Source organism: Pelodiscus sinensis, chromosome 1 (assembly GCF_049634645.1).
Source record: "Pelodiscus sinensis isolate JC-2024 chromosome 1, ASM4963464v1, whole genome shotgun sequence".
NCBI classification, from domain to species: Eukaryota; Metazoa; Chordata; order Testudines; family Trionychidae; genus Pelodiscus; species Pelodiscus sinensis.
In genome coordinates, this window is record NC_134711.1 from 212,272,737 (window position 1) to 212,280,948 (window position 8,212).

The 8,212-nt window shown below is 41.5% G+C and overlaps 1 protein-coding gene across 6 annotated transcripts in view; it reads right to left on the bottom strand.

Moving 5' to 3' along the window:
- Nucleotides 1-8,212, bottom strand: part of MOSPD2 (motile sperm domain containing 2) — a 97,428-nt gene that overhangs the window by 88,589 nt on the left and 627 nt on the right. The window lies entirely within an intron of this gene.

The window sequence follows — 8,212 nt, forward strand, 5'->3', positions numbered from 1 at the left end:
AAAAAAATGTGCCTATGAACAAATATATTTTCTAGAAACAATGCTCTGTATTGGAATATAGGAAATAGGTTTTTGAACATTTCTTTTACTCAATTTGAAGTATTAGTGGCTTCTATCTAAACCAGGGGTGGGTAAAAGGGTCTCGGCAGGCTGGATCCAGCCTGCCAAGTGGGTTGATCTGGCCCACGGGGGCTCTGATGCTCCCCCACCCCTAGGCCACTTGGTTTGGGGAACCCACGAAACTGCCTTCCACCCTGTGAGGAGCACGCGGCACTTCAAAGTACACATTCCTCCATCCCCAAGCCCTGATTGACCTGGGAGTAGGGGAGCTGCACAAAATTTCCTTTGCCCACCACTCCCTGCCCTGCACGGAGCACATCGCACTTCAGAGTGCAGTATGCGCACTCCACCCCTTTCTCCAGATCATTTATGAATAAGTTGAACAGGATTGGTCCCAGGACTGACCCATGTCTTAGTTTAGTTCTAATCTTTACTGCGTGCCAGAGGATGTAGTTCTACAGGCTGGCCACGTGCTGTGTGAAGAAAAACTTTCTTTTGTTTTAAACCTGCTACCTATTAATTTCATTTGGTGACCACTAGTTCTTACGTTATGAGAACAAGTAAATAACTTTTCCTTATTAATTTTTTCCACACCATTCCTGATTTTATAGACTTCTATCATATCCTCCCTTAGGCTATGTCTAGACTGCAGGCTTCTTTCGGAAGAAGATTTCCAGAAGAGATCGTCTGAAAAAACTTCCGACAGAGCGTCCACACTGCCAAAGCACATCCAAAAAGAGATCTGCTTTTTCGAAAGATAGGGTCCACAATGAATGGACGCTTTCTCGCATTTAAGCTGTGATTACTATGGAAGGAGTGGCCACCAGGGCACCTGTGCTTTTTCCTTTTCTTTCAAAAGGACTCCCTCTTCCCCATCCATACATGCCTTTTTCTGAAAGAGCTCTTTTAGAAAAAGACTTCTTCCTTGTAAAAAGAGGATTGCCAATGTTGGAAAACCCCCTCTGTTCTTTCAATTTGTTTTCGAAAGAATGTGATTGCAGCGTGGGCATAAGCAAAGTTTTTTTCGGAAAAACAGCCATTCTTCCAAAAAAACCTCAGAAGTGTATACATAGCCTAAGTCACCTCTTTTCTAAGATGATAAGACCTAGTCTTTTTAATCTCTCTTCATATGGCACCTGTTAAAAACCCCTACTCATTTTTGTTGCCCTTGTCTGAGTCTTTTCCAATGCCAATATATATTTTTTTGTTTTGAGATGAGGAAACCTACATCTGTACACAGTATTCAAAATGTGGCCATACTATGGTTTTATATAGAGGCAATAAAATGTTCTGTTTTATTCTCTATCCCTTTTTCAATGACATCTAAACATTGTTTGCTTTTTTGACTGCCGCTGCACATTGAGTGGATGTAGTCAAAGAACTATGCATCATGACTCCAAGATCTCTGAGTAGTTACAGCTAAATTAGTCCCCATCATTTTGTATGTATAGCTGGGATTAATGCACATTGGAAAATACTTTACATTTATCAACATTAAATTTCTTTTGCCACTTTGTTGCCCAAGCACTTAGTTGTGAGATCTTTTTTAAGCTCTTCAGTCTGCTTTGGTCTTAGCTATCTTGAACAGTTCAGTATCATGTGCAAGTTTTGTCACCTCACTTTTTACCCCTTTCTCCAGATCATTTATAAATAGGTTGAATAGGATTTGTCCCAGTTCAGACCCTTGGTGAGGTAACTAGTGGTGTTCTCCTTCTCCATTCTGAAAACTTACCATTTATTCCTACCCTTGGTTTCCTGTCTTTTAACCAGTTATCAGTCCATAAGAGAACCTTTCCTCTTATCCCATGACAAACTTACTTTACTTAAGAGCCTTTGGTGAGGGACCCTGTCAAAGGCTTCATGGAAATATAAGTATATTATATTTATTGGATTCTCCTTGTCCACATGTTTGCTGATCCCCCTTAAAGAGAAACCAAGATCACAGTGAACACAAAAACATTTTCCCATCTCATGTTGTCCTAAACCTTCTTTCCAGATTGCTTTAAAGGACATGGACAAGAGAAATTGTCATGCAACCAGTCATGTAATTTGGGGGAGGGGATGAAACAGTAAAATTATCTTATATTAATATGATGCCCTAAGTTCTGTATTGTTTCTCAAACTGCATCTGGTTATTAAAAAGCTCACTACTTTAACTACATAGATCGATGAACCAATGTTACAGCAACTTTGAAAATCTTTTCAAATGCCCTTTCGTTTCTTAATTCCTATACTGAAAATCATCATCAACACAGCAGTATACTTATTATTCTTTCTATTCTTTACATTTAGGATGGTTCAAAAACACTATGCAATGAAGGCCTTGTCTCCACTAGAAGCATTACATCGGCTTAACTGTACCAATGTAGCTGTGCCACTGTAGCACATCTGGTGAAGGTGCAGTATGCTGATAAGAGAGGACTCCCACGAGAGGTGTGGTCACATCAGCACTTAGGTTGGTGTCACTTGAGTTGCTCGAGGAAGTGGGGGTAGTTCACATCCCAGAACCATGCAAGTTAAACCGAAGTAGTGTAGACCTGGTGTGGAGGCAGGAAAAGGGAATTTGTGTGCAGCCATCTTGGTCTTGTTAACAAGAAAGCAAGAATCAGGCTAAGTCTGTGGCCTGACAACGTGAGATCTGTAATTAGACGCTGCCTTTGTCTCTCACCTCCATATGGAGATAAGGATAGAATGCTGACTCTGGCAGGGACATTGAGATAAGGAGCATCTGGGTGGAACTAAAATAACTGTTAGCCATTGGTGTTTGTAATGGGAAAGAGACTAACTGTTATTATATCTAATGGACAATATATAAACTGCTTCATAATTACTTGTATTCGAAGATCTGCCTCGGAGGGGAGGGGGGCCATCCCAACCAGTTTTTCCCTTGCTGCAGCTCGTAATAAGACTGCCTCTGGCTACTTGTTGCTTACAAACTCAGAGTGAGGACAATGTTTTCTTCTACACTGGTCTTATGTTTAATTGATACATCTAACTACAAAAATTACTACATTTTATATTCAAATTTCTTTAAAGATGAGCAGACAAGGAATATGTATTTTAATTTATTCCTTTTCAAAATGTACTCCTTTTATGCAATGGGAAAAAACTCAAAAGCAACTAATAGGTTTAAGTGTTTCCACTAAACTAACATTTCAAAAGTTCTCCAACTTCTCATAACATAACATTAGTAAGCACCTTTTTGACACCAACACCTCAGTTTAAGTAGTGACACAACCCAGAGTTCATGAATTCTGCATTATGGCATAGTACCTTTCTGCTGTGGGGGAACACCTTTCCAATATAGTCAAGGACACTGATTTCCCCGTGTAAGTCGATAAAGAAGCAAAAACAGTGGAAGATGAAGTTCTCTCATACTCAGATATGCTGAGAATTTTAGAATATCACACAATGACTAGCTTTTAGCTCTCCTAGCTAATCTGTAAATGGGAGAAAAAAAAATTAAGATTCCTGTGGTATATAATAATGGTCTTGGGCAGTTATCTAATGCTGCTTACACAATATCTGTTGAGAATTAGTATCTCCTTTGAATAGGAAGGAGATACTAATCATATTTAGAGTAGGGATGTAAGTGACTGGACAACTATGCTACGAGCATAAGCTTATCAGATAGCTGATTAGTCACCCACTCCACCCACTGTCCCCTCCCACCACCTCTATCAGAGAGGGGCAGTGAGGGGGGAGAGAAGGAGCTGGCTTAGAAGTCGGTTTCCCCCAAGCACCATCTCTGTGGGGGCAGGGGAGGCAACGGGGACTGGAGGGCAAGCAGGGAATTCCCTGCCAGCTCTTAATAGATTTAAAAAGCAGAAACACAGAGGATGGGTGGGAGGAGGGAATTGGGGGAAGAATCTGGTATGAGCTGGGAACAACTAGTTCCCCCTCTGCTGCTCTGACAAATGTAGTAAGAGCCAGCAGGCTCTTAATATATTTAAAAAGTAGAGGCCCAGGGTCTGAGACTGGGCAAAAGCCAGGAATCAGCTGATTCCTGGCTTGCCCCTGGTCCCTGCAACCCCCCCTCCCCCCGCATCCCACAGAGACAGTGCTCAGGAAAACTGGCTTTTAAGCCAGCTTCTGCTCTCCTCTCCCCTCCTCCACTGGATATAGGCAGCAAAAGGGCAGGAGGGGGGAGCAGGACTAGTTGACTATCCTATATGCTTATCAGATAGTCGCCCAGTCACATGCCTACTCTAGATACGATCAGGGAGGCTGCTTTCTACTCCAAGGAGATACTAATTCTCAACAGATATTGTGTAAGTAGCATTAGATAACCACGGAAGACCATATGGCTATAATGTCAATGTCATGGTATCATGCTGATAAAGAGCAGTGTAATCCTTTCCAATACTGATATGGAGAAAGGAATGGTTTCCTGTCTGAAAATGACAATATTCAAGATGTCTAATAACTCACTTATTAGATCTCACATGCTATGTTAAGTTCCTTCTTCTCCCCAATATAGTTTAAGAATTGTATTAGCACCCAAGCAGTACATAATTTTTCTTCAACAAAAGAAAGGCAAAGCAATTTCTGAATATGAAAAGAGAGGGACAAAAACTTTTCCTATTCAAGAGACAATGTTATTTATTTATAAGCTGCTCCTCAGCTAAAGAGTGAGGACTGAAATATAGGAAGGAAGAACACGGTTATGATGAACTTCAGTTTTGTTTCAAGTGAGCTAGAAACCTTTGTAAATATTGCATACTGTGCTCACACAGTGCATTCTACATCATGTGAATTTGTTTTAAAAAACAAAACATTAAACTTACTGCTAAGGAAGGCTGACTATGCACAGGTACCTGGTTAAAACAGTAGTCTGAAGAAAAAACAAACATACTGAAGTGTATATACACTGAGGTTTTACCAAATAAATATGGGTTAACAGTGAGTGCTGTTGTCTGGAAAAAAAATTAGAAATTCAAAACTGCTCTTTAATTAGAATATTTTCATTACAAAGTTAAATTTTCCATTACAACCAATGCAGCTGGTTGGGCTATTGAAAAAGTAACAACATTAATTTCCTTGTTATTATGGGAAAGTATATCTGCCATGGTTCTCCAGAATCAAAACACTCACTCAACTCATTGACAGTTGGTCTCACCTCACCACCAGATTTCCCATTCCCCCACATACACAAAGAAAAATTCACCTTCAGGCCAATCCTAAAATATTGCAACCCAAAAAAGATGAAAGTTTCACCAATTACGAACAATTGTAATTGGGGAGATTGAATGCTGGCCATTATACAAACACAATAGATGTCCCTTCTATTTCTACTGTATAAAAAAAATAATCAAGATTAATATGCTTCACATTTAAATGCAAGTCCAATTATGCAGTATTCAAGGTTTTTTTTACAGAACTGCACAGGAACAATAGGCACTCACTATCAAGTCACCAAATTCTTACTATGGACCCAACCCCACAAATGCTTACTCACATGTTTATCATCAGTAGGACTACTCTGGGTGCAAAGTTAAAGCACAACTTCAGCTCAGTATGTAGAAGTTTAAAAAAAAAACCATCAGAATGTTAGGAACTATTATTAAAGGGACAGTAAACAATACTGAAATAGCATAATGTTACTATATAAATCCCAGATGTACCCACACTGTGAATACTTCTGGTTGTTCCAATCTCAAAAAGGGTAGAATGAAACTGGAACAGGTTCCAAGAAGGGTAAAGATGACGATGGGTACGGAACAGCTTCCATAAAAGGAGAGACTAAAAAAAAGTTAGAGCTGTTCAGCTTAGGGAAGACACAACTAAGATGGATATGATAGAGGGTATACCCCCCCCCCCCAAAAAAAAAAATTCAGGAAATGACGTAGAAAAAGTGAACAGATAAATGTTATTAACTCTTTCCCACAAAACAAAAAATAGCCATCACCCTGTTAAATTAATAGGTAGCACACCATACAAACAACCGGACCTGCTTTTTTGCACAATTAACCCATAGACCTCATTGCTATAGGATCTTGTAATGGCCAAAAGCATAAGTGGGTTTAAAAAAGAATTAGATGTGTTCATGGATTCCTCAATGGCAATTAGCAAAGTTGGCTATGCATGAAATCCCATGTTTGGCACAACCCTAAACCTCTGCTAAAAGCTGGGGTATAGTGCCCAGATGCTCTGGTTCTAGCCACAGTCAGAGATAAGATAATGGACTAGAGGGACTTTTGGTCAGACACAACATCAGTTTTTATGCTTCTGGGTTTCTTCTATTCACAGATTTATAAAAAAAGAAAAGAAGAAAGACTAGAGAGGTTATCGACACTGAATGTCAACTCATATTTGAGATATTTAAAGCAAAAGTTCGCAGCCCACAGGCAGCTTGCAGTCCAATCAGCACACAGCTAAGGGCCACGTGACATCCTGAAAGACATGCAGATAGTCTATATATTGTGTGGATGCATCGGTCCACATAATACATAGAGAATTATATATGTTGCCAATGGTAAACAGGTTGAGAATCACTGTGTATGTTTACACTAGTTATGTTACAAAACACGACTAACGTGCTAAATATTAAATGAAGTTGTCTGATGTTATGTCAGTGGTCTCCAACCTTTTTAACCAAAAGATAACTTTTTCAATTTAAGTGCAATGTAAAAATCTACCTCAAATCCAAATACCCTTGCTCCACTTCTTTCCCACCACTTCTTTGAGGGACTGCCCCTGCTTCACCCCTTCTCAGAGGCCTCACCCAGCTCACTCCACTCCCCCTTCCTCACTCACTTTCACCAGGCTGGAGTAGGGGGTTGGGATGCAGGCTCTGGTCTTGGGCCAAGGGTTTTGGAGTGTGGGAGGGGCTCTGGGCTTAGCCCAGGGCAGGGGATTGGGGTCCAGGAATGGTTTCAGGATGCAAGCTCTGGGAAGGAGTTTGGTTGCAGACAAACTCACACCTGGACAGGAGACTGGGTGTAGAAGGAGATTCTGGGTGTAAAAGGAGGTTCAGGGCTGCGGCAGGGGTTCAGGAAGCAGGCTCTGGCTGGCCACTGTTTAACTGAGATGGCTTCCAGGTGGTGAAGCAGTGGGGTTAAAGGCAGGCTTACTCCTGCCCCAGCCCTGCACCACTCCTGAAAGCAGCTGACATGTACAGCAATGGCTCCATGGCACCATGTGCTGCCCCCCATCTACAAGGCATTCACCCTCAACTTCTACTGGTCACGGTTACCCATTTTTGATCGATGGCAGGTGCAGGACTGGTGTCTACAGGCAAGAACAGCATGTGGAGACTCCCTGCTCTGCCTCTCTCCTGGGCTATAGGGACATGCCAGCTGCTTCCATGAGCGGCAGTTACCATAGGGATAATTACTCCAGCCACAACAGGTTGGGTGTTTTAAAACTCAGTATTGAAAGAATTAAATATAAGCATTAGAGAGAAATGAAAGTTATGAAATGCACAGTCTGGTCAAAACCCAAAAATGCCACACTTTGCAAGCAGTAAAATTAGTAACAACAACTATCCATGTATGTGTAGGGTCAGGAGATGAGAGTGAAGGACAGTGTGTGTTTGTGAGAATGACAGAGGCCCACACTGTGTGTGAGAGTGCCAGAGATTTGTATTGCCACGCTCCCTCCATCCCCTTCTCCCTGAGTGTGGAGATAGGGTACAGAAATAGGGAGAGGAGGGACACACTGACATCAGTGCCCTGCCTTCTCTCCCTCCCACACCTTACACAGCACGCAGGAGGCTCCCAGGGGATGCAGCTCCAAGAGAGAGGGCAGGAGCAGCATGACAGTGGGTAGAGGAGCAACTGAAGTGCCAGCACTTGATAGCTTCCTAGCCAAACCAGTCAGGATCACCTGTTAGAGGCTCCAAGATCTACCAGCAGATCCTGACCTACTGGTTGATGATTAGTGTGTTATGTTAACTAAGGTACTATCATCCTATGTGTTTCCTTAGTACAGACTAGGAGTCAAACAGCATCAGCACTATGCCCATTTTATCCTTGGCCTCCTCTTTAACACTGCCAATTTAGAAGTGCACCAATTAAAGTGGTGGTTTATGATGAAGTAACCTGGGTAGTAAAAATCAACAGGACCAACTCATTTCACAGAAGCCACTAAAATGTGCACGGTATGGACATGTGATAAGCCTCATAATCTAGAAATGAAGGGTTCTTCAGGT